Genomic DNA, 19,377 nt, shown 5'->3' with positions numbered 1-19,377 from the left:
TCTTCAGCAATACTAGGAGAGAGGGGTACCCCTACACAGAACTGAACTGGATCTAAGATGGCGGACAGAAATACTAGGAGAGAGGGATACCCCTACACAGAACTGAACTGGATCAAAGATGGCGGACAGAAATACTAGGAGAGAGGGGTACCCCTACACAGAACTGAACTGGATCAAAGATGGCGGACAGAAACACTAGGAGAGAGGGGTACCCCTACACAGAACTGAACTGGATCAAAGATGGCGGACAGAAATACTAGGAGAGAGGGATACCCCTACACAGAACTGAACTGGATCAAAGATGGAGGACAGAAATACTAGGAGAGAGGCGTAACCCTACACAGAACTGAACTGGATCAAAGATGGCGGACAGAAACACTAGGAGAGAGGGGTACCCCTACACAGAACTGAACTGGATCAAAGATGGCGGACAGAAATACTAGGATGGAAGCAAATGTAAGGGATTATAACGTCATAACGAATCATGCAGAAACATGTACAGTTGACAGAAATGTTAGTTAATGTAGAGACAAACGATTATGCTTTTTCTTATCATAAAGTTTATTTACGAAAATCGCGATTTAGCCAGCTAGCTGAATAGCTAACATTAGCCAGCTAACGGACTAGCTAACATTAAACAGCTAGCTGACTAGCTAACATTAACCAGCTAGCTGAATAGCTAACATTAACCAGCTAGCTGACTAGCTAACATTAGCCAGCTAGCTGACTAGCTAACATTAACCACCTAGCTGACTAGCTAACAATAACCAGCTAGCTGACTAGCTAACATTAACCAACTAGCTGACTAGCTAACATTAGCCAGCTAGCTGACTAGCATTATGGGTGTTGTGACATGAGTATGTAATTGTCATTCTGGTTGTTTTAGGGACTCCTGAAACAACCAGCAAACCAGGCTGTTGTTTTGTGAAACAGTGAATGTATAGAATCTAGCCAGCTGAAGAATTTACTGAAAATTGAATGTACAATTGTGTTAGCTTGCCTTGCTGATATTTGCCATGCAGATAGATGAAATAACGTAGCTAGCTATGTTCTTGCTTATTGTGCAGTGGATGATTAAAATACCTGTATGCCTATGGATGTGTAGCTAGCTATCTAGCCGATCTGTGTATGGACCCAAACGTTTGGTATACATATTAGTTCAGAACCTATGAACCTCAGCTATCATAGCCAGTTGTATCAACTTCAAAACAGCCTGAATGACATTAATGAAGCCTATGGATTGAGTAGAATATAATATAACTTTGTGCCAAGGATGCAAGTCGTATATACATGTAGTTATTACCATGCATGAGATCCCCACATTGTAGCCTGTACATTTAATATATTCACTGATCATGTACTCTACCTTGGCAAATAAAGGTGCAGTTTAGGTATGAATGTCTTTGAGATTATTTTTCAGTCATATCCAATACCAGGAGTATCAAATTCCAGTCTTTGAATGACGCTGTGTCTGCATGTATGTATTACAATTATACACTTCAACAGTGTTTACCAATCTTGGTCCTGGGACATCAATGGTTACACATTGTAACTAATAGACAAGAAACATGATTTAACTAGTTAATTCATATATACAGAAATATCATGTTAAAAAACAGAACACTACACTTCCTATGCATCATGTAAATACTCTAACACTGGTTCATCTCAACATCTAATGCCCTTCATCTGCATTGATCTGATAAACACAGGATAGGTGGAGTATTTCATCACATTACACTTCATTTCAACCAGTAGAGAATGTGAAACACTTTATTGAAAAGCTCATTATCCAAGTGTTATAAATACAAGTTTAATCTGTACTTCAATGCACATCTGTTGTGCATTATAAAAACAGAGGAAGAAAGAGGAGGTGGTGAGAGAGGTGTAAAAGACAGAAAGGGAAAGAGGTAAGCACATAGGAGCAGGGAAGGCAGCACATGATTAATGAATCACAGTGCTACATAAATATTCTCTCAGTTCATCATAATTACATAGTGTCTCTAGTCGGCCCAAAGGTTCTTAAAAGCAGGTGAGGTGGCGATGATGGGACTGGGGGTTGGCATCCTCTCACATCAAAACATACCTGCAGACAAGAGACAGATGGAGAGAGAGAGCATGTTTAAACCTTGTGTTTATATTTTTTATTCTAACATTGTTAGTCATCAATCAGGAGGTGAAATGCAAAACTGACCTGGGATCATTAACTCGGTGACTACTGCATTTCTATCTGTATTTCAATGTAAAGCATCTCTTTAATAATACTTCCTGTATAATATAAACTGACCTGGGATCATTAACTCTGGGACTACTGCATCTCTATCTGTATTTCAATGTAAAGCATCTCTTTAATAATACTTCCTGTATAATATAAACTGACCTGGGATCATTAACTCTGGGACTACTGCATCTCTATCTGTATTTCAATGTAAAGCATCTCTTTAATAATACTTCCTGTATAATATAAACTGACCTTGGATCATTAACTCTGGGACTACTGCATCTCTATCTGTAATTCAATGTAAAGCATCTCTTTAATAATACTTCCTGTTGACCTGACCAAGTGACCTCTCACCTCTGATCATGCTGTGCCCTCTATGTAGCCAGTTCAGATGCAGGAGGGGTTCGTCGACACAGCTGATATAACCTAGAGGATTTAGGGAGAAGAGGAGAGAGGGATGAAGTGAAGGAGAGAGACTGTTATTGAGAAAATAAGGTAGTTAAAGCGACAGTGTTCAACAGGAATCTGTGTGTGGCCTCACCTGGTGTCCACACCACACTAAGTGGCTGCAGAGTACTTTATGCTGAAAAACATGAATGGACACATGAGGACAAACAATACAGCGTAGTTATAGAAATAATGAAGTGTCTTACTATTCTCCATGGTTGGCCCTCTTGCCTATTCTTTGAAGGTGGAAGGAGCCACAGTTATACACCTGAGCCTGTTTACTGCACAACACAATCCATCAATCAGATTGATACATGAGTGTGTAGGTGTGGGTTATAGGGTGTCTAATTGTTCTACATTTTTTCAATATGGGTGATTTAAAATAGTCTGTTTTGTTTTTGCACAGACATCACACCCTTACCTACACAGCACCCTCACCTGAGAAGTAGAAATCAAAGGGAGAGAAACTGTGAATTGAATAACTGCAGTTGACATAGCTCAGTAAATGGAAGAATACTCTTATTGCAATGTGAATGGCTCTTAAAAGAGCCTTTGGTTGTGCATAGTGACGTCTAGGGTGTTGTCAGGGAACAGCACCCTCTTTGAAGAAGTAGGAGGTGAAGATCTCCTGCACACGGATTGCCTCTCTTGCTGCGTTGTTGGACCCCATCCTTGAAACATCCTGCAGAGCAGCAGACTCCTCCTCTGGCACACGGCGGCGAGCTGCAGATCCCCTCCTGGTCCTCGTGTCCATCCTCATGAAGTTACGCAGGACACAGGTAGCCTTCACACACCTGAATTCCTCCAGGAGGCAGTCCCAGATGACCCTGGTCACCCAGCCTTGCAGTGCCCTACACGGTAACTGTAGGCAATCGTTATGAAGGAATCTCCAGTTACAAGGTATCTGTAGGAATATGGAAGACAATGTAATTACTAGACTGTTACATCACCAGGTCATTGTGGATTACTAAAGTATAATATCCCTGATAACAAATCATGATAACATTGGATTGATAGATGCATGGGCACACATATGTACATGTGTAGCATGTGACAATAACAGGATCATATCAAGGATGGCATCACAAATGAATATATAAATACCACTTGAAGCTTGATGATGAGTTTGAATCATTTGAATCAGCTGTGCAGTGTGAAGGCAAAAACAAAAATGTGCCCCTCTGAGTCCCCAGGACTGAGAACCACTGCTCTTCATTGGGACCTCTTCATATGTAGACTGGCTTTCATAGAGCTCTTTATCTGAGGACAGAAAACCTCACAAGAAACAGACTTCATTATAGTCAAATTACACCACACTGAATATTATGTTACTATTATCTCCGTCCTCACTTCTAGGGACAGGAACTACACAAAAGTACCTGCCCTATCCAGAATAGCCTCCTCTCTCACTGACAGTTGGGGTTGCTATCCTTTCACCCTCCTCCATGGCTGTTAGCTAGCTACCTACAAATAAATGCATGTGGAGTTTGTTTTTTACAGTGATAAATACATCAAGATAGCTAGCTAAAATGAAGTTAGGTAGCTGGTGATATTTAATTATATCTATACAGAATGTGATATTTAATTCTATCTAGCTATCTATCTATACAGAATGTGTAGTTGGCTAGATAGCTAGCTCATTTAGCAGCTCATTTGAGTTAGCCTGCACTGCAGCTAGTTAGCTAATAATACATCGTTGTTTTTTTACATTTTCAAAATCTATTTACTTACTTGAATAGGTTCTCCCAGCCATGTGGACAACTGGAAACAGGGCAGCAAAGTTTGTCACCAGAGCGTTTTAGAGGATATTACTATTGAACTATGTACCCATTTAATAACCAGACCTTCATACAAACTTGCTCTGCTGAATTCTTGACGGAGTCACAATGGGCGGCCTAAGAGGCATCTAGTCCATCTGCTGACTGGACGCAGTTCAGTAAAATGTACATTTTATCTTCAGACAACAAGTTAAAGGGGTCAAATACTTATTTCACTCATTAAAATGCAAATCAATTTATAACATTTTTGACATGCGTTTTTCAGGATTTTTTGTTGTTGTTATTCTGTCTCTCACTGTTCAAATAAACCATTAAAATGATAGACTGATCATTTCTTTGTCAGTGAAAGTGTAAGTGGGCAAACGTACAAAATCAGCAGGGGATCAAATACTTTTCCCCCCCACTGTATCTCAGTCTATGCTGCTCTAGTAGTACTATACTAGTTAATAAATGGAACACTAGTCACTTTAATAATGTTTACATATCATTTCTCATCTCATATGTATAAACTGTATCTCAGTCTATGCTGCTCTGACATTGTTTATCCATATATTTATATATTCCTAATTCCATTCCTTTACTTAGATTTGTGTGTATTAGGTATTTGTTGTGAAATTGTTAGATATTAATTGTTAGATATTACTGCACTGTGGGAACTAGAAGGACAAGCATTTCACTACACCTGCAATAACATCTGCTGAACACCTGTATGTGACCAACAACATTTGATTTATTATGAAGGTAATTTGTGTCAAATTTACTTTTCCCCTCATTCACCCCACCTCTTTACATTGCTTATGCATATTCAGTGGCCTGACTGCGTCCAGACTATGTCAAAGGCCCATCCTGGTAGATCTGAACCTAATGCAGCTTGGAGTGATCAGATGACAGAAGTCACATTTAGGTGCCAGGTGTAACTGAGGCTGTAGATGCTCCATATCCATTACTTTGAGTGTTGTATATAATATGACTAAATGTGTTTCTGTGTTGCAGGGACAGTCAGAAATGGAACCGCAAGGCCACAGAACATGACATAAGCAGAGCTGTGGGAGACCACCTCAAGCCCCTGGTAGAGCCGGGGGTGGTGTTTACCACTCCACCACGCCTTCAGCAGGCTGGAAAAGTGGGATTGATACAGTTTTTCATACTAAGGTGGACCAAGAGTTTGTTGATTGGTCAGTCATTGGGTTAATTTGTTTTACAATATGTTCAAATCAAAACAAGCTTTATTTATACAGCACATGTCAGACATGGATGCAACACAATGGCTTCACAGGAAAAAACTATGAAAATAATCAGAAATATTTAGTACACAAATATGAGGATAAAAAACAATAATAACAACTGAAAGACTAATGAGCATTGTAAGGAAATGCCATTGATTAAAATATCAACAATATGATGCAATATCCAACCCAAAATATAACTTGTTTTTTAGGAGGGGCTCTGAAAGACACTATGGGGGTGTCCACTGGAAGTTGACTAGTAACAACAACTGGGACCTAAAAGACACCCACCATGAGACCCACTAAATCTGCCCAAGAAGAGGAAAACAAAAGAAAAACCCACACCAAACTTAAAGACAGGAAGCAAACCAAAAAGGTGGAGCAACTAAAGGTGTTGACTCTCCACATGTATCAAGACAACTGGAGCACTGGGCCAGACACTCTTAAATAGAACCTGGACCAGCTCAGGTGAAACACCTTCCCACTAACGAGATGGACAAGCCAGCACAGGTGTAACACATACTGACTAACGAGGTGACACCAATCAGTGCGTCCTACGTGCTAACGCGCTAGACGTGCTAACGCGCTAGACGTGCTAACGAGCTAGACGTGCTAAAGTTCAACCTCAAAACATAAATGGAAAAACCAAAGCCTGTAGCACCTTCCCCCTTAAGACAACAAATATATCCTACATTTTTGTTGGACAAGTTTGCTAACCACCAACAGAAAACAACTTCCATTTTCTCATTATAATCAAATACAATGCTTCACCTTCTACAATATAAACATGGTGTGTACTGGCTGTAAACTATGAAAAAAATCATTTAATTGAAAAAAAATTCTAAATACATTTTTCTACAATGTAATTTTTTGCTTCTAGAACTCTCGTCCCCTTGAAACGAGCCCAAACAAAACTAATCTCCAAAACGGAAAAACGTGCAGTCAAAATAAATTGTGATCCATGGTTTAAGCACTGGTTAAATGGAGAACACAAGTCTTTTTGACTGCCCACCCTTGAGACAGCCACGTTGTCCTTACCACAGACATGTCTGATTTCAAGAGGAAACTCCTGCATTATCCGTAGTACCTTTCCACCTCACTGCAGAACTTCTCTCGCTTTTCAGGGTTCACTAGATAGGCATGTTGTTGGATCGGGGCCCAGTCCCCAATGTCATGCTCTAGTACATTTGGGTTGGCACATCTGAGAATGAACCCTGATATTCTAAAAGGAGGGCAACAATGTCAATACAATTGTACCAAAAAATTGTCAGTTGGTTAAATAAATAATTATCATTACTAAATGTTTCATGAAATGTAAATATGAAATATTTGGTTGCATAGTCTTATTTTCGAAGTCTTTTCAATTACATGTTGCTAGACGGGATATCCCCGATGTCAAAACACAGTTTTAATGTGTCCAAATCAATAACCAATATGCAGAAACAGTTTGTGATATATTGAAAACCTAAACATAACATGTGCTATATACACAAACATCTGCCACAATAATCATATTACTCCTTCTAAAATAGGGGGAAATTAGGGGGGAAATCAGGTTGTACATGATGTTGAAACTAACAACTAAAATAAACACATGGAAATGGAGATATATTTCACCTCACTGGTTAGAGGACAACCTGCAGAAGACAGTCAGCTACATTTTGGAGTGAAACATTTAAATGTAGGGGTCGCTAAACAAAGGAACACAACACTTATTCATCGATATCATGCTAAAATCATTTGTGTGACAGGAGGGAGATGAAGTTGCACGTCCTGTTAAAACGAACAGCTCAAAAACCACATGGAATCTGGGAATAATGTGTACATCCCTGGTTAGAGGACAACTTGTAGAAAGCTGCTAGCTACATTTTGAAGTGTTGCATTTTGATTCAAGTGGGTCACCAACGTGGTAAGTGTAACAACTCTTCTTTTTGTTAGTCACTTTTAGTTAAATCTCATAAATAGTAACTCTTCCATTTCAGAGCCTGGATTTTCCCCCTGAGGCTAATATCCATATCATGTTGAAATCAATAGAACAGGGGACAAACGTTTAGGGTTCTACATTGTGACATCACTAAAATACTCCTACTACAATGTTAAAACATTCTACATTGTGACATCATTAAAATACTCCTACTACAATGTTAAAACATTCTACATTGTGACATTAATTCATTGATATCATGAAACAACCCCTTCATGTATTTTCTGATGTTTGATCAGAGATCTTTTACTAGAGTATCTCTGGTCACAGCTATAAGATTTCTCTCCTGTGTGTGTTCTCTGGTGTATAGTCATCTGGCTAGATGTACTAAAACTCTTCCCACTTTGATCACAGTTATAAGATTTCTCTCCTGTGTGTGTTCTCTGGTGTAAAGTCAGCTGGCCAGATGAAACAAAACTCTTCCCACATTGATCACAGCTATAAGGTTTCTCTCCTGTGTGTGTTCTCTGATGTTGAGTCAGATTGCTAGATGTAGTAAAACTCTTGCCACATTGACCACAGCTATAAGGTTTCTCTCCTGTGTGTGTTCTCTTGTGTAGATTCAGAGAGCCAGATGTAGTAAAACTCTTCCCACATTGATCACAGCTATAAGATTTCTCTCCTGTGTGTGTTCTCTGGTGTAAAGTCAGCACTCCAGATCCACCATAACTCTTCCCACATTGATCACAGCTATAAGATTTCTCTCCTGTGTGTATTCTCTGGTGTGATACCAGATGGCCAGATCGATCAAAACTCTTCCCACATTGATCACAGTTATAAGATTTCTCTCCTGTGTGTGTTCTCTGGTGTACAGTCAGAGAGCTAGATATAGTAAAACTCTTCCCACATTGATCACAGCTGAAAGATTTCTCTCCTGTGTGTGTTCTCTGATGCATTTTAATGCCTGATGAGGTGAATCTCTTCCCACACTCAGAGCAGCAGTGAGTTATCTTCCCTGTGCATCTCTGCAGGTGTTTCTTGAAGTGTTCTGATCTGGAGAGACTCTTCTCTGCCTCGTCAGCATCATGAGGTTGTTGAGGCTCCCCAGAGGATCCACGATAGTGAAGTATCTCTCCTGTGTGAACAACAAAGTCAGACAGATGATTTAAAGGCCCACAACAGCAGAAATCCACTGTAAAAGGTGATACCAACAGCGTAGCCATGATGTTATACAACAATTGACGTCTGTAATGAATGTTAAAATTATTTGACAATTGTCTTAAAATGAGCAAGAATAGTCATATTTTGTCTTGTTTTCACATTAGTAGTAACATCTAAGATTGTAGGCTAGAAATACGTTATTCATGTTGTTGAAACTCTAAGCAGTGTGCCAGGCGACTTTTGGTCTCCAATATATTTGGTCTCCTTTCTGTGTTTGCTAAAATTGCGGCACGAGGGCAATTTGATTGCAGAAACTCCTCCCTGCTAATGAGGAAACCGATAGTTACGGATGTACTATATCTGCCTGGAGCAAAAATGGTGAGCAAAGATTTTAGTTTTTCACAATGTATTCTGAATGTGAATGGGGGAAACTCAGGGGAGTAACCTCCATTTCCAGGTTGATGATGAGTTCATTTCACACTACTTTGGATTATAATTGTAAGGCTCGTTTGAATGTCCTGTTTAATATAATGTTTGCTACAGTATTATGAATTATGTGTAATTATTGAAGAACCGCGTTAATGACAGTATCCATTTGGGTGTTGTCAATAAAGTTCAGATTTTATTTATTTATTTAACCAGGTGGGCCAGTTGAGAACAAGTTCTCATTTACAACTGCGACCTGGCCAAGATAAAGCCAAGGAGTTGGGACAAAAACAACAGAGTTACACATTAATAAACAAACGTACAGTCAATAACACAATAGAAAATCTATATACAGTTGTGCAAATGGAGTACGGAGGCAAGGCAATAAATAGACCATAGAAGCAGAGTAATTACAATTTAACAAATTAACACTGGAGTGATAGATGTGCAGATGATGTGTAAGTAGAAATACTGGTGTGCAAAAGAGCAAAAAAAAGTATATAAAAACATGGGGATGAGGTAGGCAGTTGGATGGGCTATTTACAGATGGGCTGTGTACAGCTGCAGCGATCGGTAAGCTGCTCAGATAGCTGATGCTTAAAGGTAATGAGGTAGATAGATATAAGTCTCCAACTTCAGACATTTTTGCAATTTGTTCCAGTGATTGGCAGCAGAGAACTGGAAGGAAAGTCGGCCAAAGTAGGTGTTGGCTTTGGGGATGACCAGTGAGATATACCTCCTGGAGTGCGTGCTATGGGTGGGTGTTGCTATGGTGACCAGTGAGCTGAGATAAGGTGGCCTAGCAAAGACTTGTAGATGACCTGGAGTCAGTGGGTTTGGCGACGAATATGTAGCGAGGGCCAGCCGACGAGAGCATACAGGTCCCAGTGGTGGGTGCTACATGGAGATTGGTGACAAAATGGATGGCACTGTGATAGACTGCATCCAGTTTGCTGAGTAGAGTGTTGGAGGCTATTTTGAAAATGACATCGCCGAAGTCAAGGATCGGTAGGATAGTCAGTTTTACGAGGGTATGTTTGGCAGCGTGAGTGAAAGATGCTTTGTTGCGAAATAGGAAGCCGATTCTAGATTACATTTTGGATTGGAAATGCTTAATATTAGCCTGGAAGGAGAGTTTACAGTCTAGCCAGACACCTAGGTATTTATAGTTGTCCACATATTCTAAGTCAGAAACGTCCAGAGTAGTTATGCATTGAATGGCATTGAAGCTCGTCTGGAGATTTGTTAACACAATGTCCAGAGAAGGGCCAGATGTATGCAGAATGGTGTCGTCTGCGTAGGGGTGGATCAGGGAATCACCCGCAGCAAGAGCAACATCTTTGATATATACAGAGAAAAGTGTCGGCCCGAAAATTGAACCCTGTGGTACCCCCATAGAGACTTGGCATTGAAGCTCGTTTAGAGGAGAGTTAACTTCTTTGGGATAGGGGGCAGTATTTTGACATCCGGATGAAAAGCGTGCCCGTAGTAAACTGCCTGCTACTCAGGCCCAGAATGTAGGATATGCATATTATTAGTAGATTTGGATAGAAAACACTCTGAAGTTTCCAGAACTGTTTGAATGATGTCTGTGAGTATAACAGAACTCATATGGCAGGCAAAAACCTGAGAAAAATCCAACCAGGAAGTGTGGAAATCTGAGGTTTGTGGTTTTTCAAGTGATTGCCTATCCACTATACAGTGTCTTTGGGGTCATTTTGCACTTCCTAAGGCTTCCACTAGATGTCAACAGTCTTTAAAACGTTGTTTCATGCTTCTACTGTGAATGAGGAGAGAATCAGAGATCTTGGAATAAGATGACTGAAAAAAATGACATGAGCTCAGTGGTGTGCGCACCCATGAGACTTAGCTCTGTACCCGTGAGAGTTACAGTGTCTTTGGGGTCATTTTGCACTTCCTAAGGCTTCCACTAGATGTCAACAGTCTTTAGAACGTTGTTTCAGGCTTCTACTGTGAATGGGGAGAGAATAAGAGCTGATTTAGTCAGGTGTCTGGCCGTTGGCCATTATTTTTGTTACGCGCGCAGCCATGAGCACGAGCTCAGTTCTCTTTCCTTTATGAAGACAAAGGACTTGTCCGGTTGGAATATTATGGAAGATTTATGATAAAAAACATCCTAAAGATTGATTCTATACATCGTTTGACATGTTTCTACGAACTGTAATATAACTTTTTTGACTTTTCGTCTGAACTTACTGCGCGAGCACAGTGCATTTGGATTACTCGACCGAACGCGCAAACAAAAAGGAGGTATTTGGACATATATATGGACTTTATCGAAACAGATTAACATTTATTGTGGAACTGGGATTCCTGGGAGTGCATTCCGATGAAGATCATCAAAGGTAAGTGAATATTTATAATATTATTTCTGAGTTTTATTGACTCCACAAAATGGCGGGTTTGGTTTCCTGACTGAACGCTGTACTCAGATTATTGCAAAGTGTGTTTTCTTGTAAAGTTTTTTTGAAATCTGACACAGCAGTTGCATTAAGGAGAAGTATATCTATAATTCTTTGAATAACAGTTGTATATTTTGTCAACGTTTATGATGAGTATTTCTGTAAATTCATGTGCTCATTCACCGGAAGTTTTGGGAGGCAAAACATTTCTGAACATTACACGCCAATGTAAAATGGGGTTTTTGGATATAAATATGAACTTTATCGAGCAAAACACACATGTATTGTGTAACATAAACTCCTATGAGTGCCATCTGATGAAGATCATCAAAGGTTAGTGATTAATTTTAGCTGTATTTCTGTTTTTTTGTGACGCCTCTCCTTGCTTGGAAAATGGCTGTGTTTTTTCTTGTCTAGGTGCTGTCCTAACAATCTAATGCTATGCTTTCGCCGTAAAGCCTTTTTTGAAATCGGACAATGTGGTTCGATTAACGAGAAGTTTATCTTTAAAATGGTGTAAAATAGTTGTACGTTTGAATTATGAGATTTTTTTTGTTTTGAACTTGGCGCCCTGCTATTTCACTGGCTGTTGGTGAGTGGGACGGTAGTGTCCTACCTGCCCAAGAGAGTTTAATTAATTTAACTGTAACTACATACTTAATGAGTATATACTACATACTATTAGTTAATTGTAGTATACTGTAACTACATACTTAATGAGTATATACTACATACTATTAGTTCATTGTAGTAAACTGTAACTACATACTTAATGAGTATATACTACATACTATTAGTTAATTGTAGTATACTGTATACTACATACTTAATGAGTGTATACTACATACTATTAGTTAATTGTAGTATACTGTAACTACATACTTAATGAGTATATACTACATACTATTAGTTAATTGTAGTAAACTGTATACTACATACTTAATGAGTATATACTACATACAGTATACTACAATTAACTAATAGTATGTAGTATATACTCATTAAGTATGTAGTTACAGTATACTACAATTAACTAATAGTAACTACATACTTAATGAGTATATACTATATACTATTAGTTAATTGTAGTAAACTGTATACTACATACTTAACATTTTTTACATTTACATTTTAGCCATTTAGCAGACGCTCTTATCCAGAGCGACTTACAAATTGGTGCATTCACCTATAATATCCAGTGGAACAACCACTTTACAATAGTGCATCTAAATCTTTTAAGGGGGGGGGTTCGAAGGATTACCTTATCCTAACCCAGGTATTCCTTGAAGAGGTGGGGTTTCAGGTGTCTCCGGAAGGTGGTGATTGACTCCGCTGTCCTGGCGTCGTGAGGGAGCTTGTTCCACCATTGGGGTGCCAGAGCAGCGAACAGTTTTGACTGGGCTGAGCGGGAACTGTGCTTCCTCAGAGGTAGGGAGGCGAGCAGGCCAGAGGTGGATGAACGGAGTGCCCTTGTTTGGGTGTAGGGCCTGATCAGAGCCTGAAGGTACGGAGGTGCCGTTCCCCTAACAGCTCCGTAGGCAAGCACCATGGTCTTGTAGCGGATGCGAGCTTCGACTGGAAGCCAGTGGAGAGAGCGGAGGAGCGGGGTGGCGTGAGAGAACTTGGGAAGGTTGAACACCAGACGGGCTGCGGCGTTCTGGATGAGTTGTAGGGGTTTAATGGCACAGGCAGGGAGCCCAGCCAACAGCGAGTTGCAGTAATCCAGACGGGAGATGACAAGTGCCTGGATTAGGACCTGCGCCGCTTCCTGTGTGAGGCAGGGTCGTACTCTGCGAATGTTGTAGAGCATGAACCTGCAGGATCGGGTCACCGCCTTGATGTTGGTGGAGAACGACAGGGTGTTGTCCAGGGTCACGCCAAGGCTCTTAGCACTCTGGGAGGAGGACACAAGGGAGTTGTCAACCGTGATGGCGAGATCATGGAACGGGCAGTCCTTCCCCGGGAGGAAGAGCAGCTCCGTCTTGCCGAGGTTCAGCTTGAGGTGGTGATCCGTCATCCACACTGATATGTCTGCCAGACATGCAGAGATGCGATTCGCCACCTGGTTGTCAGAAGGGGGAAAGGAGAAGATTAATTGTGTGTCATCTGCATAGCAATGATATGAGAGACCATGTGAGGATATGACAGAGCCAAGTGACTTGGTGTATAGCGAGAATAGGAGTGGGCCAGGAACAGAGCCCTGGGGGACACCAGTGGTGAGAGCACGTGGTGCGGAGACAGATTCTCGCCACGCCACCTGGTAGGAGCGACCTGTCAGGTAGGACGCAATCCAAGCGTGCGCGGTGCCAGAGATGCCCAGCTCGGAGAGGGTGGAGAGGAGGATCTGATGGTTCACGGTATCAAAGGCAGCAGATAGGTCTAGAAGGATGAGAGCAGAGGAGAGAGAGTTAGCTTTAGCAGTGCGGAGAGCCTCCGTGACACAGAGAAGAGCAGTCTCAGTTGAATGCCCAGTCTTGAAACCTGACTGATTAGGATCAAGAAGGTCATTCTGAGAGAGATAGCAAGAGAGCTGGCCAAGCACGGCGCGTTCAAGAGTTTTGGAGAGAAAGGAAAGAAGGGATACTGGCCTGTAGTTGTTGACATCGGAGGGGTCGAGTGTAGGTTTTTTCAGAAGGGGTGCAACTCTCGCTCTCTTGAAGACGGAAGGGACGTAGCCAGCGGTCAAGGATGCGTTGATGAGCGAGGTGAGGTAGGGGAGAAGGTCTCCGGAAATGGTCTGGAGAAGAGAGGAGGGGATAGGGTCAAGTGGGCAGGTTGTTGGGCGGCCGGCCGTCACAAGACGCGAGATTTCATCTGGAGAGAGAGGGGAGAAAGAGGTCAAAGCACAGGGTAGGGCAGTGTGAGCAGGACCAGCAGTGTCGTTTGACTTAGCAAACGAGGATCGGATGTCGTCAACCTTCTTTTCAAAATGGTTGACGAAGTCATCCGCAGAGAGGGAGGAGGGGGGGGGGGGGGAGGGGGAGGAGGATTCAGGAGGGAGGAGAAGGTAGCAAAGAGCTTCCTAGGGTTAGAGGCAGATGCTTGGAGTTTAGAGTGGTAGAAAGTGGCTTTAGCAGCAGAGACAGAAGAGGAAAATGTAGAGAGGAGGGAGTGAAAGGATGCCAGGTCCGCAGGGAGGCGAGTTTTCCTCCATTTCCGCTCGGCTGCCCGGAGCCCTGTTCTGTGAGCTCGCAGTGAGTCGTCGAGCCACGGAGCAGGAGGGGAGGACCGAGCCGGCCTGGAGGATAGGGGACAGAGGAGATCAAAGGATGCAGAGAGGGAGGAGAGGAGGGTTGAGGAGGCAGAATCAGGAGATAGGTTGGAGAAGGTTTGAGCAGAGGGAAGAGATGATAGGATGGAAGAGGAGAGAGTAGCGGGAGAGAGAGAGCGAAGGTTGGGACGGCGCAATACCATCCAAGTAGGGGGAGAGTGAGAAGTGTTGGATGAGAGCGAGAGGGAAAAGGATACAAGGTAGTGGTCGGAGACTTGGAGGGGAGTTGCAATGAGATTAGTGGAAGAACAGCATCTAGTAAAGATGAGGTCAAGCGTATTGCCTGCCTTGTGAGTAGGGGGGGAAGGTGAGAGGGTGAGGTCGAAAGAGGAGAGGAGTGGAAAGAAGGAGGCAGAGAGGAATGAGTCGAAGGTAGACGTGGGGAGGTTAAAGTCACCCAGAACTGTGAGAGGTGAGCCATCCTCAGGAAAGGAACTTATCAAGGCGTCAAGCTCATTGATGAACTCTCCAAGGGAACCTGGAGGGCGATAAATGATAAGGATGTTAAGCTTGAAAGGGCTGGTAACTGTGACAGCATGGAATTCAAATGAGGAGATAGACAGATGGGTCAGGGGAGAAAGAGAGAATGTCCACTTGGGAGAGATGAGGATTCCAGTGCCACCACCCCGCTGGCTCGATGCTCTAGGGGTATGCGAGAACACGTAGTCAGACGAGGAGAGAGCAGTAGGAGTAGCAGTGTTATCTGTGGTGATCCATGTTTCCGTCAGCGCCAGGAAGTCTAGGGACTGGAGGGTAGCATAGGCTGAGATGAACTCAGCCTTGTTGGCCGCAGACCGGCAGTTCCAGAGGCTGCCGGAGACCTGGAACTCCACGTGGGTCGTGCGCGCTGGGACCACCAGGTTAGAGTGGCAGCGGCCACGCGGTGTGGAGCGTTTGTATGGCCTGTGCAGAGGAGAGAGAACAGGGATAGGCAGACACATAGTAGACAAGCTACAGAAGAGGCTACGCTAATGCAAATGAGATTGGAGTGACAAGTGGACTACACGTCTCGAATGTTCAGGAAGTTAAGCTTACGTTGCAAAAATGTTATTGACTAAGATGATACAGTACTGCTGGCTGGTGGAGTAGGCTAGCTAGCAGTGGCTGCGTTGTTGACTTTGAACGTGTAGCTGGCTAGGTAACCTCGGTAGTTTCAGTACTACACCTTGTCATGATACAAAGCAACTTTGTAGCTAGCTAGCTAACAACACTAATCAAGACGTTCCTTGTAGTGTATTTAGTTTCAACAATGCTGCTCGTCGGTAATAGTTGGCTAGGTTAGGAAGAATGGCGTCGCGGGGGACGGAAATAGCTGGCTAGCTAACCTCGATGGCTGGCTAGCTAACAATTATCAATTAACAATTATCAAGTTATGACAAAGACAACTAGGTAGCTAGCTAGGTAACACTGCACTAGTCTAATCGTTCCGTTGTTTAGTATTAGTAACTACAGCGCTGCTAGTCGGTAACGGATGGCTAGCTGGCAGTGGGTTAATGATGACTAGGTGTGTTGAGTAAGTCTGGCGCCGCGTCGCGGCTGGCTAGCACACCTCGATAATACTCAAACTCAAACTACACAATTATCTTAGATACAGAGACAGCACGGACAACTATGTAGCTGGCTAACTAACACTAACACCACACTAATCAAGTCGTTGTAATGTAATAGTTTCTGCTAGTCGGTAGAAGTTGGCTAGCTAACGGTGATGACTAGCTAGCTAGCAGCTAGCAGTGTTGACTACGTTAGGAGGACGAAGATAGCTAGCCTCGATAATTACTCAGTTACTCTAAACTACACAATTATCTTTGATACAAAGACGGCTATGTAGCTAGCTAAGAAGAATTGCTCAGATCAAACAAATCAAGCCGTTGTAATGTAGCGAAGTGGAATATTACCTGTGGAGCGAAGCGTGGTGCGACTGCTCGCTCCAAACCGGAAGTGTACAACTTAATGAGTATATACTACATACTATTAGTTAATTGTAGTAAACTGTAACTACATACTTAATGAGTATATACTACATACTATTAGTTAATTGTAGTATACTGTATACTACATACTTAATGAGTATATACTACATACTATTAGTTAATTGTAGTATACTGTAACTACATACTTAATGAGTATATACTACATACTATTAGTTAATTGTAGTATACTGTAACTACATACTTAATGAGTATATACTACATACTATTAGTTAATTGTAGTAAACTGTAACCGAACCGTTTCCTTTCAGTTGAGCGCTCTTCTCCTGTCTACCGGATGTTTATGCTGTTGCTATGCAACCTCTTGCTAGCTAGTTAGCATAACACATTACAAGTTAGACATTTTACGACTTCGGGTGTGTTTTTAAATTCAACTTGAATACCAGAGTACTTCATAAATTCAGAGCGTTGTCAGATTGTCCGTTTGTAAATTCATACCGTTTCGCTCTCGGAGCCACTGGCCGCTCCGGCCGAGGAGTTGGGTTGATTTGACCGTTCTGACCTTAGCTTGCAAGCTACTTCCAGACACAAATGAAACTCTGACCATTTTACTCGCCCTAGCAGAGCTGGTTAGGCAGTTTTCATGTTATCCAGAGTGACTGTAACTGTGCTGCTGGAAAACATTTAAATTACGGTTTTTGTTGCCTACGTTTACTGACACCTGGACATATTCAACGGGTGTTGAGCGCTAGTAAATTCATTATTCTGCTCTCTGGTACTCAGACGAGAGTGCTCTGAAATCAGAGTAGATAGTCAGAGTGAATTTATAAAAGCAACTGAATGTCCATTGAGAAAGCACTACGACTATACCATTTAGCTAAGCTAAGAATGACGGGAATAATCAAGTCAATAAACGTTGGGTAGTTAGTTAGATAGAATATAGTTCATATACTGGCAAGTTTGATGTATAAGAAGCCAACTAACGTTAGGTAGCTAGATAACATACCGGTACATACTGCTGTAATAACATGCTAGCAAATTGTCAGCCAAAATAACATGTAAAGTAACTTATTTGAAAAGTCATTACTTTATTACATTGCTCAAAATGTTCTTAACATTTGGCATAATTAGTTAAAGCAATGAATTTGTATCGGCTTTCGTTGGACTTCGGCTGCATATATAAATTGGCTGAATATTATACAATGACTTATCAATAGCTGTAACAATTTGACACCCACAGGAAATCTACACTGGCAGTTATAGAAAGACCCATTTACTATATAACCATTGATTCTTGAAGAATATAACTTATAAATGCCTCAAATGTTTAAACTGTATTACCCCACCAGAAACCAAAACATAAGCTCGAAAAATGCCACTGTTTGTAAACAAGCACTATATAGCCTTGAAATCTGGTTAAAAACTATAATTTTGACCTTATGGATGGCCAGTCTTTGTATTTATAGTGTAGTCCATTCAGGGGGTAGTCCTGAGCTGAACTCAATCCTGGGTCCAGCAACTGTCAACACCTTACAACTGTTACACCAAGATGTCTGAACTTCTTGAAGAGGTCTCTAGGTGTTGGGTTACGGTTGCTACAATAGCTTTCTCTATGAATTTGAGAGTGGTTACACTTCTCCTTCCCCCATCCCTCAGCTGTTTACCAAACCAAGTCTCTGAGCAGCCATTTCGTCCCACCTACGTAACATCCACTGCCAGCCTGTGGCGCGATTTTCAAAATCTTCAAAATCCTATTACTTCAATTTCTCAAACATATGACTATTTTACAGCCATTTAAAGATAAGACTCTCGTTAATCTAACCACACTGTCCGATTTCAAAAAGGCTTTACAACGAAAGCAAAACATTAGATTATGTCAGCAGAGTACCAAGCCAGAAATAATCAGACACCCATTTTTCAAGCCAGCATATAATGTCACCAAAACCCAGAAGACAGCTAAATGCAGCACTCACCTTTGATGATCTTCATCAGATGACAACCCTAGGACATTATGTTATACAATACATGCATGTTTTGTTCAATCAAGTTCATATTTATATCAAAAACCAGCTTTTTACATTAGCATGTGACGTTCAGAACTAGCATACCCCCCGCAAACTTACGGGGAATTCGCTAACATTTTACTAAATTACTCACGATAAACGTTCACAAAAAGCATAACAATTATTTTAAGAATTATAGATACAGACCTCCTCTATGCACTCGATATGTCCGATTTTAAAATAGCTTTTTGGTGAAAGCACATTTTGCAATATTCTAAGTATATAGCCCAGGCATCACGGGCTCGCTATTTAGACACCCGGCAAGTTTAGCACTCACCATAATCATATTTACTATTATAAAAATGTCATTACCTTTTGTTGTCTTCGTCAGAATGCACACCCAGGACGTCTACTTCAATAACAAATGTTGGTTTGGTCCAAAATAATCCATCGTTATATCCGAATAGCGGCGTTTTGTTCGTGCGTTCCAGACACTATCCGAAATAGTAAAGAAGTGTCGCGCGCTTGGCGCAATTCCTGACAATAAAATTCAAAGTATTCAATTGCCG

This window comes from Salmo salar, unplaced genomic scaffold, assembly GCF_965601325.2.
Source record: "Salmo salar unplaced genomic scaffold, fSalSal1 ptg000587l, whole genome shotgun sequence".
Taxonomy (NCBI): Eukaryota; Metazoa; Chordata; class Actinopteri; order Salmoniformes; family Salmonidae; genus Salmo; species Salmo salar.
This window is presented reverse-complemented; position numbering follows the sequence as displayed.